This window comes from Salvelinus sp. IW2-2015, linkage group LG9 (assembly GCF_002910315.2).
Source record: "Salvelinus sp. IW2-2015 linkage group LG9, ASM291031v2, whole genome shotgun sequence".
NCBI lineage: Eukaryota > Metazoa > Chordata > Actinopteri > Salmoniformes > Salmonidae > Salvelinus > Salvelinus sp. IW2-2015.
This window is the reverse complement of record NC_036849.1, coordinates 12,405,179-12,425,425: the sequence shown is the minus strand read 5'-3', so window position 1 is coordinate 12,425,425 and position 20,247 is coordinate 12,405,179. Positions and strand designations below refer to the sequence as shown.

Here is a 20,247-nt window from a genome sequence, read left to right as displayed (position 1 = left end):
CAGTACAGTCCATGCTGTGGAAGATGACTTCTGCCACAGAGAGATCCTGGTGTTCCATTGTATTCAAAGTGATTAGTTAGTTAGAACAGTGCTTTGATTTCCAGAACTGGTACAGGTATAGGTATTCACATGGTATTTACTGAGAGATTGTGTAGTACTAGTAGGTACTTACTGGTATTCACTTCCAATAATTCAACACAATAGGTAACTATCTGGCATCAAATGGGACACAATTAATAATAAAAAAGAGATTTAATCAAATAAAATAATTATAGCAGCTGAATAATGAATATACTTGACTTTATTTCCACCATAGAATATCTATGTCAATCAAATCATGTTCTTTCACACACTTGCCCAAGGGTACAGGACTAATGCACCTTTTCAACAATGTTATGTTGTTCGCCACATATACCATATCCACCTCAGAGAAATGCAAGCTTCAATACTTAGACCATACCATAAGATGATCCCCTTTGTTGAAGAAAAGTCAGTAGAATTGATATTGTGGAGGTGAGCTTTTATGCAGTGCTGAAACATGGTTATGGGGAGGTGAGAAGTTTCCAAGAAGTGTATTTTGCCAGTGGCAGGGATGAAACTAAAAACAGTATACACCCCATGTCTGAATCTCAGATTACACATCTGGACCTGGCTGTTGGGGATTTTGTCTCATCTCTGGTATTTCACTATAATCCCATTGAATAACGTCTGCTTGTTTATGTCTGTAAATCACGACTTTTACCTAAATCATCATGTAGATTCAATTAGTACTGGACCCGATGTTTGACGCATAGCAGTAATGGCAATATATAATACCAGGAATATACCCCCAAAAATTGCCAGAAGAATATAGGTCAACAACAGATTCTTAGGGAAGAACATGTCGGGGCATGTGACGTCACTGCTAGTTGGGTCTTCTTACTTTTCCCCCCACATAAACTGTGAAATTCACCATACACCATGTTACCTTGTCCATAAAGTCTTGTATGATATTATAGCAAATCAGCCTTCTCTGTTTCCTCTCTCCTCCCACTTGGAAACCAAAGCAACGGAGGATGTTGGAGAGGTGGAAGTGCTGCTGGAGCTGCAGGTCTGTTTGGGGGGAAGAGAGAGAGAAGGAAAGAGAAAATACTTTCAAAGGGAAGCAGACCGGCATCAGATTCACTCCTCTGAGCTTTAATAAAAGGGTTCAGTTAGCCTCCACTCATTACTATCCTATGAGTATTGACTTTGGCCTACAGTCGTGAACAGATAAAATGGTGTAAGACCTTGTCCTAAGTGATTACTCAGAATTACAAATCACTCTGCATGTAACCCAATCCAGCCAGTCTGCCGGCACCCCAACTCACAGAGAATACACACACACACGCTTTAAAAAAAAACTGTCTCAAATACAGGGCTGGGACACTCTGTCTAGGGGTGGATATGCTGCAGCATGCATGGACATGAGGGCCGAGCACACCTGGTGACATAGAAATTGACATATACACAAACAAGCACAGAGTGAGCCCTGGATAAAGGGAGCACATTCATTCCTTAACGATTGCATACACACAGACATGCATGCATAGCCACACACACACACACACACACACACACACACACACACACCACACACACACACACACACACACACACACACACACACACACACACACACACACACACACACACACACACACACACACACACACACACACACACACACACACACACACACAGAAGTCGAGACAGTGTAATATCTGCTCTCTGACAGCTGAGTTTTAATTGGGCAGGTGTGTGTTTGTAGTGCGTGCAGGCCGCTGTCACACGGCTGGCAGTTTGAGGGTGACGGGCAGCGCCCACCATGGGGGTTGTCAAACGGGCTTGCGCTCTCCACGGGAACCTCCTCGGTGGGTGTCCCAGCTCATTTAGGAGGCCCAGACACGCGCAATTAAGAGGGGCTTTAAACAATCAAACAGAGTTCCTCAGGGCCCACAGACACTCCACAGGCACTCAAGACACACACACACACACACACACACACACACACACACACACACACACACACACACACACACACACACACACACACACACACACAACACACACCACACACACACACACAACCACACACACACACACACACACCACAACACACTAAAACACTTGAATACACACACACATCGTAAATGAGAGGAGTAAAAATAGAATGATCACGATTAGGTCAAAAGGCATAATTAATGCATACATATTTCTCTCTATAGAATCATTTCAGGCTATTTTTAACACCAAAAATGTTAAACCACAAATTTCAATGAATTTTGTCTATGTTACACTCAGTTGTACCTTGAATAAAAAAAAGTACATTATTTCAATGCCTTGAAATCAGGCCTATCCCATTCTTTGCAATTATCGCAACCCAAAAAGCTTAGAGACAGAAGATCAAATTGAATAAATCCAGAGTATCTCCCCAAGTCACAACAGAAGGTCCATCTGGCTGTGTTTGTCTGGCTGTGTTTGTCTGGCTGTGTTTGTCTGGCTGGCGCCTCTCGGAAGCCTCACTAACTAATATTCCCCCACCAAACTGATGAACCTTGCATTTTTTAAGAGCAGAGGAGTGTCTTTAATGTATATCGCTGTCACTCCCCTCCTCTCGGCCCATCTTAGACTATGAGGTCCATATGCCAGTTCCATATGGCCCACCACCCTCTACTGACAAGCCTATGGCTAGGGCTCATCCATCATTCCGGGAGCACGCTCACTTGTTATCAGCTCAGCTCTGGGCTGTGTGGGGACTGGAGGCTGGGGAGTAGGGAGTGGGGGAAAGGCTGAGGCAGGCTCCAGCTCCAGCCCCGGTGGTGCAGGGAACAATGAACAGGGAGCAGGGAGACCATGTGCAAGTTGTCCTGGAGGGGGAGTTACAGGCATGCAATCCAACCAGCTCACCCAGAGAAACAACACCACGCCATGGTGTCAAGGAGCATGCTTATACAGTCATATATTCATACAGTCATACAGTCATACATATAGGCACAGGTGTGGTCATACAATTAGCCAAGAAAATATATACTGTAGATGGGTCATTCCACGAATTGGGTGCCTTTGATATTTTAAGTAGAAATGATGCACCAATATTGAATTTGAAAAGCCTGTGCACTTTAATATAGACCACATGGAGAATTCAATACATCTGATTTTTTATGTGAGTAAAGGCTTGCTAAAGCGCAAAAAATGCAGAATTTTGACACGTACCTCCGTCAACCCTGTGTGACTTGCAGGAAGATTTTACCCAATTTTTAATCCACCAATTTCTCCAAGTTCTCACCATCATTGTAAAGCCCTAGTCACTTTGCTGCTTTGACAAAGTCATGTCTGAAGATGATTATTTATTTCATGTGATTAGTGATGCATTTACTCTGTCCCTCATTTTAAGGCCACCCCTGTTATGCAAACTATTTACCCCTTTAAAATAATGGACCATTCCACCAAGTTAAATGATTCACAGCAGGTGACATGGTTTGTGTCTTCAGAACAGCATGGTGGAAAGGGTAGTAAGTATTTTCTCTCTTTTTGGTCAATTTATCTTCGACTGAGGTGGTCGACCTCAACACGTCAACCCTGTTCTCTCAATTAATGTTTGGGAAACTTGAATTTCATTTAACTTTCATTATGTGTGGAACATATGTATAATTCCTCCTTTCATCAACAACGTGTGGTCCCATGCTCTTCACCACATGAGTAATGGCTGATCTTCACCTAAAACCTCAACCGTGTTATCGTCAATCTTGTTAGATGCCCAAATGTAACTTTATCAGTTTGATACTATATGTGAGTTTATTTGTACAAGGGATACTTCATCAATGAGAACATTTTGGATTTATGCTTTTTAAATAGTGAGGCAGTTACATAAGTGTCTGTGGCAGGGTTGTCAGACAGTGTTTTACTCTTAGTTCATAGGATTTTAATGTCCTAAGGCTAAAAATATCCTCCATGCAATTGAATGTTGACAGTATAGAAAGTATAAAGTTCATTTCTTAAAGTTTGCATATCCAAAAGGCACCCATTTCGTGGAACGACCCAGATCCCAAAAAGCTGCAGGATGGTAAGAATCACTTTGTGAATAAAGAATACTTCAATAAATAATAACTTGCAGTACATCATTTTGAAAAACTTATGCTCCACTTGAAATCTAGTGTATATGAAAGACAATACTATTGGTATTGTTTCCATATGTTCTAAAGGGTGGCTTATTGAAAAAGAGCAGGTTTGGATGACTATCAACTCTGCAACACTACAGTTAATTAGTACAAGTATTTACAGCATCGCTAAGGTTTTGGGTGCAATACAATCTCTCTATTAGATACAATCTCCCTATTAGAAAAATAAACCGTTTCTTCCTCTAGACCAGATGCTGTGAATTTATGATGTTTATTATTACTCATATAAACTTGAACTATGAACAGTTTACATTTGCATGGCCTAACATGGTCTGGGCACTCTCTGTGTTACCAGCCAAATAGTTGTACTATTTCAAAACTGATACAAGAGGATGAGAAGAGCAATATGTTTCATATTGACACAAAATGATAACAAAAAGTATGATGTAACAAAAACAATATTTTGGCTTGACTTGATGTAAATATGCATGTAAATGTGCGGTTTCCCTATATCACTCCATGTCAAGGCGGTGTATTCACAGAGAAGATGAAACAGGCTATCAGTGCTTAAACAGAGTGAAATCTATTCCAGGCCGAAGATAAACACAATCTAGTGCTAGAGAGAAAGCCTTCAGTTGCTATGTAATGACATGCAAACACTGATAGAAATCGGTAAACACTTCCTTTCAAATAGGAATATCTGTACAGCAAGCTGGATACTAGTGAACGTCTGAGGAATACAGAGAGTGAAAAAAAGACTATAGTTCCGAACTGCAGCAAACTCTTCTCTGGAAAGAAAAAGCTTTCCTGAAACAAGTTAACATGTACTGCAAATGAAGACGACGGAGGTCATGATTTTGAAGACAGAGATGATAGTGATGAGGATGGTGATTAAGATTATGAAAAGGAAAGATTGTGATATTGCAGATTTGTCGTTGTCCCAGAGACTACTGTTGGTGTCATATTTTCGGGGACCTCGGGGAACAGAAGCCCCTATGCACTCGTATGTCAGGGCTAGGAGGAGTCTGGGGAACGCAGCACTGACCGGGTAATCTTAAACCCCATTAACAATCATCATATTTATTTATGAGGCTGGGCTGCCAGCCTATGTATTGGTGCACACACTTTCTTTCTTAGATTGGGTACAGGGGACAGACGATCCCTGTCTGTGGCTGGGCTGGGCTGGGAGTAGTCCCCACTTCCTTGTAGACTCTCTGATAACATGAATTATTGAGAGGGTGTAAGGAGAAGAGGCAACTTAAATGTAATATGTGTCCTTGTTATTGGCTCCCGCTTTTTGTAACCTTTCAGCTTTAATTAATGTGCTGGGATGAGGCCTATGGCTGGTGCCTGGCTGTGTGTGTGTGTGTCTGTGGTGGTGTGTATGTGTGGTCCGTGCAGGGGAGAATGACTGCCCCTTCTTATTGAAGCTTCAGAAAGCCTAGAAGCCTAGTGCTGAGCGATTTAGTGCTTTTTGAGGTCGGTTCAGGTTCTGTTTGATTATTAAAATGAATCACAGTTTTTGGTTTTGATAATTTTAAATGCACTATGCATTATGTGGGTTGAATGCTGTAATAACACAGAATAAAACAATGAATACAAGTCCCATGATGGTAGTAGGGACTGCCCCCCGGTCAAGTGGACGCGCAATGGATTATGGTCGATTTCAGTTAATTACCACGTTTTCTGCGCTAAACTATGTACAATATTGGCCTGTTGGAAACTACTACTACTACAAGAGAAACTGCACAATGTGCGCATTGAGCTCACAAAAAAACAAAAACAAAAAACTAATTGGAAATAAAATAATTGAACTGACATGTGGCAATTAGTTGTTTAAAAAACGAAAAATAACCAACATTTCAGTGAATTGTATTACCGACCACAGTACTAAAGGCATTGTTGAATACATACAATTTAGAAGACAATCATGGTACCAATAATTACTTCTAATACACCAGATTTATGTCCTAGAACCAATTATTTTAAAATCGCACGCAGAAGAGTATAGTGTAATTTAGTTGCTACTGGCAGCCTGCAGTACCCTGGTCGGCCTTCAACTTGACTTTTTAATCAGAGGGGGCAGCGCTGAGCTAGCATGCAACGTCACTTCCTGGGTCGGTGTTATCTGGGATCCTTGGGAAGTCTCTACACTAACCTTAACCCTAACCTTAACCATAACCTTAATCCTAACCTAACCCTTACCGTAACCATTTTGAATTTCAACTTCAATGCGGTATGGATGTCCCAAGGACCCTGAATATCAAGGACCTCACTTCCTGGAGTAGCTCACACTGGGTATGTTATGTCTCCATGAGACGCAGTCTTAACCGACTTCCTTAGGCTTCAATGATGTCCACAATAATTCCCATTCAATGTTATCAGAGCAAAAATATCCTTGAATAACCTGCACCCCTACAACAAGCTTGAAAGGATCCAACCCCAATTACTTTGATGCCAATTGCAAGTCAATTGCTGTTCCATACCATCGTAAATCATCAATATACCAAGATTCTATATTGTACCACAACGAAGGCCACACTGCAGCTGCTCAGAGCCGTGACACAAGGGGAAAGTTTCCCTGATCAAACGTTGTGTCTGAGGCCTGTCCCCAAGAAGTGCTGCCAAGATGGCCGCCTCCCTGCATCTCACTGGGAGAGATGATGCATCACCACCACGCTGCCACGACTTCAAAGCCCCAACCACGCCACGCTGAATGACAGACAGGCTGGGCAGCTTCTCCGATAATAAATAAACACTCAGGAATTCAATCCATCAAAGGGAGGCAGCCATTGTTGTGGTCCGTGTTGTCTCACATGTGTCATGTCAGATGATGTGTTGGGGGGTGTTGGGGTTGTTTGATGCACTGTGCTACTTCTCATTGTGACCTCTCAAACAGTGCTGGGAACGGGCGTCTGTTCTGTCCGACCACAATGCACCAGGCCCTATTGATCAAAGAGGAGTGTCAAAGCAGTCCTATACGGTGACCTAGGATCATAAGAGTGCCGTTTAAACCAATCAGGCAGGGCTGGAGAGGATTCAGAGAGGTTATATATGTAGGCTATATATACATTACACACACACACTATCAGCACTCCAGTTAAACTAAATCAATAACTTAACCTCACTTACTTAAACTCATTTGTTGTTATTTACAACATATATTACACTGAACAAAAATATAAACGCAACATGTAAAGTGTTGGTCCCATGTTTCATGAGCTGAAATAAAAGATCCCAGAAATGTTCCATCTGCTCAAAAACCTTATTTACACTGGTGCACCATGTGCTGGGGACAATTAAAGTCCACTTTAAAATGTGCAGTGTTGTCACACAACACAATGCCACTCTAAAATGTGCAGTGTTGTCACACAACACAATGTCACTCTAAAATGTGCAGTGTTGTCACACAACAAAATGTCTCAAGTTTTGAAGGAATGTGGAATTGGCATGCTGACTGCAGGAATGTCCACCAGAGCTGTTGCCAGATAATTGAATGCTAATTTCTCTACCATAAGACGTCTTCAACGTTGTTTTAGAGAATATGGTATGTCCAACCGGCCTCACAACCACAGACCACATGTATGGCGTTGTGTGGGCGAGCGGTTTGCTGATGACAACATTGTGAACAGAGTGCCCCGTGGTGGCAGTGGGGTTATGGTATGGGCAGACATAAGCTACAGACAATGAACACAATTGCATTTTATCGATGGCAATTTGAATGCACAGAGATACCGTGACGAGATCCTGAGGCCCATTTTTTTTTTTAAAGGTGTCTGTGACCAACAGATGCATATCTGTATTCACATTTCATGACAAATCCATAGATTAGGGCCTAATACATTTGTCAATTGACTGATTACCTTCTATGAACTGTAACTCAGTAAAATCTTTGAAATTGTTGCATATTTTTTGTTTTGTTCAGTATATATTACAGTACATAGCAATTAAGAAAGAAACAGACCTTTGAATCAACCTCACCCACACGGACTAGCACTGTTATGACTTTCATGTCAACCCTAGCAGAGATGTAAAAAAACAAAAACACTCAGAGTTCAGACTTTAAAAAACAGAGTTATGTTTCATGCTTCGGGCTGCAGGCTGTTTTTCAAGGGGTTTGTATTGTAAGCAAAACATTTTTGTGGCAATCCCCCTCAAACTACAGTATCTACCACTGGCAACCACCATATTAAACAACCTTTGTTTAAGTTTTCTCACACCCGCCCAAACCTCCAGCCCATCTCCCCGGCACTTCAAAAGAGTTGTCATTTTTTAACATGATCGGATCGTCTGGATCAGCAGCAGAGTCAATTCCTGTCCAGCTGTTTTGTCCAGGGGCCAGGGGTGAGGGGTAGGGGAAGACTATGGGGGGTGGAACTCTCCTAACAGGGGAATCTGTCTTCCGGAGAGGGAAAAGAGAAGTCTCCCTCTCATCCTCAGTCAGGCCATGTTAAACATAAAGAGCGCTAGAGAGAGAACGAGGGAGAAAGAGAAGGAAGATGAGAGATGGAAATTCAGTCAGTGAGTGCAGCCTGACCATTTCCACCCTGCCTGCCTGTGTTCAGTGTGTTGCTTTCACAGTGAAGGCATTCCCATAGCAGGTGGTCTGTCTCAGCAGGCATCTGGAGGCCCAGCTCGATGGCCAGATAACCTCGGCTATTTACAAACCCCAAACTTTGTTTAGATAAACCCTCTAAAAGCCATCCGCCCGCCAAAAAAAACGTCTGATTTTTTTTTTGTTGTATTTAACCATCGAGACCTGGGAAAAACGGAAAGTCGTGCCGAATCTTCCCTCAAACCACCATGAGAACACTTCTGTTCGGAATATGTAAATAAATATGGAATGAGGGTAAGATTTTGCACTTGCGTCTCAGACTTTTGGCATACCTAAAATCAAAGAGCATGGAACGGAACTGCATGGAGCTGCATATGAAGTAGTTTCTGCCTATATCCTTTCCAAAAAGTCCAAATAATTACATTCATTCAAATGTTGAGGAATGTATAAGCAAAGCAGTTTTGTAGTCTGAGGAAAAAAGTCTGGCCAAAATGTAATGTCTTAGGGATATGCTGCTACGATAAAACAAAAAGAAATTGAGGAAGCAATTATTCATTATCAAAATCAATTCCTTAATTTAGATAATTCCCCTCTATTTGTTAAGCATTTCCTTAAATTCTCTGAAAATATTTTGTATCATTAAAACAAATGATCTTGACACAACATTTCCTAGATTTCCATAGATGTTGACAATAATGAGATGAAGTCTGCCTCTTCCTTACAGTAATTCCCTTCCAGTTAGTGAAGCAGGTAAAGAGATAACGGCATATCTCAAAACTAGGTCAGTATCATTAGAAGGAAGCACACCTAAAGTTCAACCAACATGCTTTGAATGTTTTTCCCCTTGCTGCATCTTAAAATGGGGTGATTGCGAGCCTAATCCAGCTCGACTGCATTAAAGCCGTTTCCGCTAAGTGAAATATGTGTCCCGTCAGGGCTGCTCATTCATTATTTATCCGTTTGCACATATCTGAAACAAACATGAAAAAACAACGTTGTTTATGGCATGGGTTGGAGGAGGGCTGATGTCATGCAGGGGATGTGCTGCAGAGCTGATTTATTCACAATGTTATTAACCTTTTCCTCCCCAAAAGGTTCCACTGCACTTAACCAACAGCAACAGTGAAAACGAAAATGAAGGTGGGACAGGAGGAGAGGAAAAAGGGAGAAAAGTGAATGGGGGTTTGCTTTCATTTGTCTGCATGGGTTTCACTCGCTGTCCTAAAACCAGTTTCTCCCAGTTCAAAGCAGAACGCATGTGGTTTTTCACTGTCCTGTGAGTAATTATGAATGGTAAAATAGTTGCTATGATATTGCCATAACTGTGTAAGCTCTGCTGGGATGATTTCCAGATGTCCTTTACACACTAATGCATTTGCTACAGCAATAAAAATACTTTTGATTATATTTTCATTTCCAAAATGGCCCAAGCTATCATTGAAACTGGAACAAAAGCACATGGAAAGCCGTGCAAGATCAGAGGGAGATGAAGAGAGAGGAAAGAGGCCCGAGATTCGAGACAAATGGCATTATTGATAGAAATGTACCACGAGGTGAGAGAGAGGGGGTATCAGGATCCAAGTAGGCCAGAATTTATTGTCTCATTGCAGCACCGAGCAGGGAAATTAAGTGATAAGAAAATCAATTGCTTACTCCTGCATCCATATAAATGTAGCTAATGTTTAACATTCCCAGCAAATGTGGAGGGAGTAACGGGTGTGGGAAGTAGGGGGTGATGGAGCTGAGAAGGGGAGGAGGGGCGGGGAAGAGGAGGTCATCAATCATGGCTGGGTGACACACAATGAAACCTGACCGGGGCCCAAGATGTTTTAATACGGCATCCATTAAAGCCCTCAAATAAATTGCAATTTGGAAAACAGAACATAATGCCGGCCAAGTTTTCCTCATCCATCTTGCTGCGTGTCATGTAATGTAATTGCGTTGTTAATTTATCCAAGAATTTCCTTGGTACACCATTTCATCCACATTGGTTAATTTCCCTGTAGAGTATATTTTTTCCCCTGCTCAGTCCGGCCCTCCTCTCTCTCTAGCCGTAGCTAGCGGGGGCAGAGTAATGTTTCTGCTTAGCATGGCATTAGTCGAAGGGCTAATCAAAGCGCTGAAGTCTGTGACACTTTATCAATGCCTGACTTGGTTGGCTGGCTGCCGGCCGGCCCTGTGTAGAGCAGGCTCAATCACCCCTCCGCTGCCTGTCATTAGGCTCCTCTGACAGCAGGATCACTCAAAAATTCCTGTGGATTACATCGATATTATCGACAGAGGGGTTTGGGGGCATTTAAGGCTGGGCAGCAGCACCCAACACCCGGCGCAGCACACACAGACGGACACTTCCTGTGTTGGAGTTAGAGCAAGAGAGCAGGCCTGAGTTGTTATTGTTTGCGGGGGCCATGACAGGACAGGGCAAAGACAAAAATCAATGAGGCCCAGAAAATGATAGAGAGGGAGCTTAAAATATGTGTGGTTGCGTTTGTTTTGATAAGAAGGAGCAATGTGACGATATCCAAAAAACACAGGTTTTCAAACATGATGACATAAAGTCCCAAATCAAATTATTCGTCAATATATAATCCCAGTGCAGAAGTAAGCCGGTATAGGTGAAGAGATACGATCTGTTCCAACCTTCTAATTAAGCCAAAAGGAATCATGCAGTCACAGGTGTCTCATCTACTCTCTCCGCAGGATCCACTTGTCACCTTCCCTTCATACCACTGTCCAGGACATCCCCTGTCACTAGTAATGGGCTAAGAAGCCTCAACATTAAAAAGGCCTTGATACATCGTTCCCCTAATGTAAGTCCTTTACCCGCTCCTCTTCAACCTACATTTGGATTCTATGCATTCCTGAAAAGAGCTGAGCCCAGGTGAGGGTTTTGCACATTTTGACATCCCTTTGCAGTAGTGTGGTGTTTCATCACAGGTGCTGACCCTTGTCTCAGTTAGAAGATAGCATCGCTAGCCCGTGGAGGGGGACATGGGGGTCCACTGTGGGGAGGATCCAGGGAATCCAGGGGTTTTTGCTCACCTGCTGTCACCTACCTGGCTGGGGTGTGTCGGGAAGGGTGTGGGGGTGGAGGGATGGAAGATCCAAGGGCAATGGATGGGATACCTATCGTCTCGCTGAACGCAGTCCTATACGTACATAGCTCCCGTCAACCCCATGAAGGTAGAGAGAGAGAGAGAGTGCAGGGGCTTGACGTGATCAAAGGATGACAGAAGAGAAGCTAGAGGAGGAGGGAGTCAACCAAAACAAAGGCTGATTGTGAAGTTCCCCAGTGCAGGATTCCATGCGGACTGACAGAGAGACGTGGACTCCACCCACCCATCCAGAACCCATAGCTGCCAATGGACTGATCACAGACAGCAAAATGACTCTCAGGATCTCATTCATCTCTTGGTTTACATCAAGGAGATGCTTGGCTCCAGATTCAACCCAAAGTGAGAAGAATGTTAGATAATCTATCTCTGGATGGTTTTGGTTTGGTACAGTACAGACATTTCTGCAAATTGTAATATAGGTATAATATTTGCAAAAAACTTTGTGTCGATTTTATTCACTTTGGCGTGAAGATAGCAGTCAATGTTAACTTCCAACTTGGTTCTATTTTTTGATTATTGACGCAAGTGAAAAACGCGAAATAAGATTATGCTCTGACTGTATAGTAATGCCTGAAAATCTCAAAATAATTCAATGAAATTGGTAAAAACTTTAAAAGACAACACATTAACCACAAGACAATGTCTTTGCTCATAACAAAGTTCTTTCTGACGTAGTCTGACGCATTCAATGGGCTTTGCTTTGGAAGCTACAGTACGCCCTGATTTCGCTGACATTCAATTGGTTTTGATCGGAGTTCAGCTTTTTAATTGACTTTATACAAAAACAACAACAGGGTTGCAATGCTTGCAGCCGTACCATGTTCAGCGACTTCTATTCAGTATGTTCTCCAACATCTATCATTAAACCTTTTGTGGTTTTCAAAGAGGAACTTTCAATACTTTCAATACTACTGCAAAATAAAGACAAAACCTTTCATGCGTGTCCACAAACCTTAAAGGCAAGGCTGCAGAGAGACATATTTATTTTCATGGTTTGCAAGCTACAATTGAATGGCGTTATGTGGATTTGGCCCAGCTAATTGCTGTATCCACGTTGAATACTTATGCTTTTAAAATCAGCACTGAAAGGTACACATGAATAAAAAGGCAACCCCAACATTTGGAACATTAAATCCAACTGATAATAACAGATGGTTCTACTTTGATTATTACAAGTATCTATTCTATAAAATGTTACATTATATAATACATATAACATATGTTCTTGTAATTCGGAGTGCTTTGTGCTTGCTCTACTCTGTGAAGGCCTTGGCAAATGGAAATGACTGGCAGAAAGGAGCATCTCCACCGCAACAAATCTAACAAAACTCACCATCAACTGACACAGTATCCATGTGATGAATATGATTTGATCTATTGTATACAGTATGGGCCTGACTGGTTGGATGCATGAGCAGAAGAACTTCACCTGCAAACCCTCACAACTCAGCCAATCCTGGACAGGTGTCTCCACTGTCTTCACTGTCCATCCCTTTCATATCTCTCTCGCTACTAGTTGTGTTTTAGAGGAGTAAATGACGTCTCGAGAGGAGAAGGATGAGGCGGTTGCTTTCTCAATCACTCCGTCTGAGATAAAGAGTGTAGTGTGTGTGGGGGGGGCAAGGGGGGGGGCAAGGCCCTGAGACGAAGGCCCGGGCTGTCTCCTCCTCGCAGGCTGTCACGGCAACGCACGCGGGTGAAGACCACAGGAAGGGCAAGCAAACGTTTGTACGTCAGTCACCGCACTGACAGGTGAAAATAAAGGTTGACAGGGTTGACATCCAGCGTGGTCTCCGAGACCTCCTCCTCCATTCTCCTCTCCTATAGTCTCCACTAAGAGGGAGAGAAATACATTATTAATAGTGCTTACCTGCCAACACAGGCACTCCTCCACTCCCTGGCTGTCTTTGGACTAGTGTGTTCTTGGACCTTGTCTCCTCCACCCTCCACCACATCCTATTCTCCTCCAGTTTTAGTCATTCAGGCACTTTCATTAGACGGAGGAACAACTGCAGACAAAAGGTTTGTGTCTTTTACAGAACTGTAAAGTACATATGTGAGGAGATAGTAGATTCCAAGAGAGAGGGAGTGCATTATCATAACAATATGAAAATTACTCAAATATGTTGAGGATGAATAACTCATATAGTCTTATGTCTACCTGAAAGCAACGTTAGAGCAATAAAGCTGCTTCAGGAAACGTATGAGTCTGTGAACAGACGCTACCTTCAATGATTGCAATTCAGGGTCTATAATCCTCACATCTAAGTAACTATTACAGTAATATCCTGAAATGAATACATTTAGCATAAATGGCTATTCCAAGCGCTTTGTATGATGTCATTTACTCCCCCTGTTGCAATTCATACCAAAGCCTTTTCATTTAGAGATCTTATCCAAAGGAAAATCTCTGTTCAGGTGTATCAGATATCCGTCTACCTCTCAAATGAGCATAAGGACCTCTGTAATTGAATTTGTAATCAACTAAGGTTTCAGCTCTGTCTATTTCCATTTCATTTATCCATGTTGTCCAAAAAGTTTAAAGTGGACATTTTAACAATAAAACATCATGCCCTCTTGATTAATGTGTGCTTATTGTAAACTGTACAAATTGAGAAAACTTTTCAGACATATTCCGCTCACGTCATTAAAAAAAAACACCTCTGTTTTTCTCAGAGGTGTGTATACAATTACTGGCACAAGAAATATTCTCATTAAACCTGTGAATTGTAATAGATGCAATAATCCAACATAATTAATTTCAAGATTTTTGAATAATTCAAGAGAGATGGAGGAAAGAAAAGCTGGCACCATATAACTGAACGTTCAACACTGCCCTGTGGAGGATGCTCTGCTCCTACTCCTACTTTCACAACCCCCTAAAGCTTTCCATGGGACTCTACAGGCTGATAAAACCGTTATGACCTCTTTATCTGTTTTATGGACTGCCTGTCCATTTCACATGGTCAGAATCAATGGCATATTTGACCAAAATCAATGGAATTTACTGGCCCTAATTTGTGCTGTATGCTGAAGGGGTAGTAAGAGTACCAGGGAATTGTGGGACGGAAAACCACAATCTGGGAAGATCAATACTTGAACTTGTGATTGACATTTCAAATATGTATTTAAAATACTTAAGTGAACTAACTCTTGTAAAGGGAAGAAAAATAGCTGTAACCAAAGCGTACAAGTCATTAAGGCTTATATTTCAGTTTGATCTGTACTTCCGGGCAGTTTACTGTTCCATAGCCTCAATTAACATACACATCCACCTTCTTTTTCATCAGTTCCTCTGAAAGCAGACTTATTTTAACGCATGGCTTCAAAGAGGAAAGGAGAATTCATCACTTTTTCATGAAGAGACAAAGACATCATTGATCATTTTGTAGTGAAAGCCGCATCTTCGTAATCCCTCTCTTCCTCTTGTAGTTGCTGCACTGTCTAATGATGCACAGATTGACACTGAGCCCCCTCCCTTCTCCCTTCCTCCCTCCCTCCTTCCTTCCTTCCTCCCTCCATCCATCCTCTCTTCCTCCTCTCCTCTCTGCCCATCTGTGTGAAAGATCCGAGCGTACAAGGCTGCTGCAGCATGTTCCCTTAGATGTGCCTCCCAGCCCGGGAGATGAAAGGATTAATGAGATAGATTTATCTTTTCTGGTAATACACCCGCCATTGTTTTCCCCATGCATGTCCTAAATGTATCCCAGAGAGCCTTGGGAGAAGGCTTCATTATTGAGTCTCATAGATCAGTGGTACGGTAACAACACCATGCATTATTCTACATCTAGATTCGCCTCCATAAAAAACAATAGCACCTTAAACCTGCCATTGTCTTTTCAGTAAGATGAGAAAGGCAAATACTGTTTTTGTTGTTGTGCCTAATCTAGTGTCGCTGAATGTGGACAGAAAGTAGAAAATGCTTTGTTTTAATCAGAAAAACAATAATCAAAAAGAATGATGATAATCTCTGTGATTGCAGAGAGAGACCATCTATTCAAAAAGAACTATGATAATCTCTGTGATTGCAGAGAGAGACCATCTATTCAAAAAGAACTATGATAATCTCTGTGATTGCAGAGAGAGACCATCTATTCAAAGAGAACTACGATAATCTCTGTGATTGCAGAGAGAGACCATCTATTCAAAAAGTCACCCTCAACAACCTCAAGGTAGTCATGTACGTGGATAAGACAATTACCACACAGTGATGAGAGCTGTTAAAAAAGTCTGAGTCAATAATTACCTACATGTTCTTATTTGGTTTCTCTAATGGTTTCTCTCTTGTGGGATTTTGTTTTGCTGCAATGCCTCCAGCTTGATGTGAATTAGCAGCAAAAAATGTACCATAACATTACTGCCAGATAAACATCAGAAGCTCTATCGTGGCTCACACAATTATATTGTCTCTACTGTAGGCTATCCTTCTGTATTTTAGTACTCCAGTCAATAATGGCAGTTCTCTATTTTTAAGTATTGTTTGTAACATACAGTTGAAGTCGGAAGTTTACATGCACCTTAGCCAATTACATTTACATCCTGACATTTAATCCAAGTAAAAAGTCCCTGTCTTAGGTCAGTTAGGATCACCACTTTATTTTAAGAATGTGAAATGTCAGAATAATAGGTAGAGAGAATGATTTATTTCAGCTTTTATTTCTTTCATCACATTCCCAGTGGGTCAGAAGTTTACATACACTCAATTAGTATTTGGTAGCATTGCCTTTAAATTGTTAACTTGGTAAAATGTTTCGGGTAGCCTTCCACTAGCTTCCCACGATAAATTGAGTGCATTTTGGCACATTCCTCCTGACAGAGCTGGTGTAATTGATTCAGGTTTGTAGGCCTTCTTGCTCACACACGCTTTTTCAGTTCTGCCCACAAATGTTCTATGGGATTGAGGGCAGGCTTTGTGATGGCACTCCAATATTGACTTGTTGTCCTTAAGCCATTTTGCCACAACTTTGGAAGTATGTCAAGTATTTCTCATTTGGAAGACCCATTTGCGACCAAGCTTTAACTTCCTGACTGATGTCTTGAGATGTTTCTTCAATATATCCACATAATTTTCCTACCTCATGATGCCATCTATTTTGTTTAGGGCACCAGTCCCTCCTGCAGCAAAGCACCCCACAACATGATGCTGCCACCCCTGTGCTTCACGGTTGGGATGGTGTTCTTCGGCTTGCAAGCCTCCCCCTTTTTCATCCAAACATAACGATGGTCATTATGGCCAAACAGTTCTATTTTTGTTTCATCAGACCAGAGGACATTTCTCCAAAAAGTACAATCTTTGTCCCATGTGCAATTGCAAATCGTAGAATGGCTTTTTTATGACGGTTTTGGAGCAGTGGCTTTTTCCTTGCTGAGCGACCTTTCAGGTTATGTCGATATAGGACTCGTTTTACTGTGGATATAGATACTTTTGTACTGTTTCCTCCAGCATCTTCACAAGGTCATTTGCTGTTTGTTCTGGGATTGATTTGCACTTTTCGCACCAAATACGTTCATCTCTAGGAGACCGAACGTGCCTCCTCCTGAGCGGTATGACGGCTGCGTGGTCCCATGGTGTTATACTTGCATACTATTGTTTGTACAGATGAACGTGGTACCTTCAGGCGTTTGGAAATTGCTCCCAAGGATGAACCAGACTTGTGGAGGTCTACAAAAAAGGTCTTGGCTGATTTCTTTTGATTTCCTATGATGTCAAGCAAAGAGGCACTGAGTTTGAAGGTAGGCTTGAAATACATCCACAGGTACATCTCCAATTATTAAAATGATGTCAATTAGCCTATCAGAAGCTTCTAAAGCCATGACATCATTTTCTGGAATTTTCCAAGCTGTTTAAAGGCACAGTCAACTTAGTGTATGTAAACTTCAACCCAATGGAATTGTGAGACAGTGAATATAAGTGAAATAATCTGTCTGTAAACATTGTTGGAAAAATTACTTGTGTCATAAACAAAGTCCTAACTGACTTGCCAAAACCATAGTTTGTTAACAAGACATTTGTGGAGTGGTTGAAAAACGAGTTTTAATAACTCCAACCTAAATGTATGTAAACTTCCGACTTCAAATGTATATTAAAAAGATTCAATATTGTTAGAAATCACTTACGTATTCATATCAAAACGGTTTCCCTGTAGACTATTGTCTATTGTGGGACAAACTAGTAATGGCTATCATTGTCAAGGCACATCCTCCCAGTCTAACCGTGCAGTCAGTCAGTCTGTACTGTCAGCTGACATCCATGAGAGGACACAGTGTGTAATTATCAGGACATGAATCACTCCAACACTCCTGACTGTCTGTCCCATGCATTTCTGCCTGGTGGCAAACCAGAGAAAAATAGCCCACAGACTGGGCCAGAAGACTCATGGGTGGGTTTTCTGCTAACAGGTGAGGACCTGCTTCAGCACGCCACAGATCAGGTTACCGGGGAAACCTGGGGAGCCTGCGAGAGGAGAGCATTGATGACTGCTAATGGGTGCTTTTGGGAAGTGTGTGTGTGTGTGTGTGTGTGTGTGTGTGTGTGTGTGTGTGTGTGTGTGTGTGTGTGTGTGTGTGTGTGTGTTGTGTGTGTGTGTGTGTGTGTGTGTGTGTGTGTGTGTGTGTGTGTGTGTGTGTGTGTGTGTGCGCGCGTGTGTGTGCGTGTAAGTTCCGTTCACTTCATTCTCTCTGGCCTAAAGCAAATCCGCAGCATGTATCCCTACAGTCCCTGACCTCCCAGTGTGAACGCCAAACGTCAGGGAAATTTACAGCAGGAATGATTAGCTCATATTTAAATGCAGCTTAACAGCTAACTTCTTGAACGTTTCACAGGGTGAATTAGTCAGTAGTGTTTAGGTAGTCCCAGAGGTGGCACGTCTTCCTGAGGGTAGAGGTTAGCCGGTTATATTACAGGCTTCCAGAATTATTCATGAAGATACTGTATTCATGGGGATTTAATTTTGTTTCTTTTACAAGAGGTAGTTTTGCGAGCCAATTCTAACTAGCGTTAGCGCAATGACTGGAAGTCTATGGTATCTACTAGAATGCTGGCAGTTACCATAGACTTCCAGTCATTGTGCTAATGCTAGTTAGCAATTGCGCTAATGCTAGTTAGCAATAGCGCTAATGCTAGTTAGCTACTTCCTTCAAACTGCATGCAGAGACATACAAATGGTATCCACGAGTTCATCTGACTCTGGGGAAGTGGTTAAAGTGCTTCATTGCCAAAATCCTGAAGTATACCTTTAAGCTACAAGGTTATGAAAATGAAATCACACCCAAATACTGTATATTCCTGTCTGCTCCAAGTGAAGCCATATATTTATTTACATTGCATTGACTAGCCCCTATCCCACATTGCATTCCACAATAAGACAAATGAAGATGCAGTGCAATGGAACATTGAGACATCTGTCCAGTGGGACTTCATCCATATTTTCTTACACCCTTATTGTTGGCCAACTGTACCCACATATGGAAGAGGCTTGATGTTGAGACACTGTAGTCATATTTCTACGGAAACATATTCCTGGACTGTGAAGGTGAGGACAGAAGGATATACTCTCCTTGGTACCTTCAGTCCCAACAATTGCTAAGAACGAGTGAAGCCCCATGCTAGTATGCTAAGCTCTGATGCCATAACTATTCACACTGTCTCGACATGAAATGGTGACGTGATGTAGGGAGGTTTTCGCCTCCCTCTTCCTCGATCCCTGTCTTCCCACATGCACACCCATCAGAAGGTTAATTACCTGTGAAAGCTTCTCACTTGAAACCGTAAATCACTCATTCAGCGTTCTGTCAGGAGCCGCCAGCTCAGCCATGCTGACGAGGGTTCCGCCTTGTTTACCCAACACTGCAGACAGGAGGGTGGTGGTGGTGGAGGATGGTGGTGGTGGTGGTGGAGGATGGGGATGGTGGTGGTGAAGGGAAGGGAAGGAAATGTCTAAAATGGCAGCCCAAAAAATCTATGTAAAATGTGATGTGTCAATGAGCTCTAATGTCGTATTATTTTTAGCTTACCGTGTTCTGTGCATCTCTCTAGTCCAAAGAATAATAACAGGTGGAATGAATAAGAGGGTCCTCTTTTGGAAGGGGATCAAGACCCCCCCCACCCCTCAGATAAACTCTGAGCTTCAATTATTTATTCTCGTCTTTAAGGTCAACCCCGCCCCCTCTCTCTCTAGCTCCAACATGGCACATGAGACAGGGAAGTTCCCTGCATTCCACAGTGGATGTGGCACAGAGAGCCTAGGTCAAATTTGGCAGGCCGCCATGAGGGCAGCAGCCCCTAGCTCCTAGCTCCTAGCTCCTAGCCCCTAGCTCCTAGCACCAAGCACCAAGCCTCAAGCCCCTAACCGGGTGTCATCTCAACCTGCAGGGCTGCATATTATTGCTGTCTCCGTAGGTCATCCATAAAAGCCTAAATGCGTTTGCATTGGGAGTG

General features: G+C 42.3%; 1 long non-coding RNA gene across 1 annotated transcript; it reads right to left on the bottom strand.

Annotated features, from left to right (window-relative positions):
- Nucleotides 1–12,783: 12,783 nt before the first annotated feature.
- Nucleotides 12,784–19,911, bottom strand: LOC111968333 (uncharacterized). Its single transcript, XR_002877869.1, has 3 exons — nt 19,824–19,911; nt 19,553–19,656; nt 12,784–13,643 (listed from the first exon to the last, which is right to left on the bottom strand). It is a non-coding gene; the product is annotated as an uncharacterized lncRNA (long non-coding RNA).
- Between the last annotated feature and the right edge of the window lie 336 nt (nt 19,912–20,247).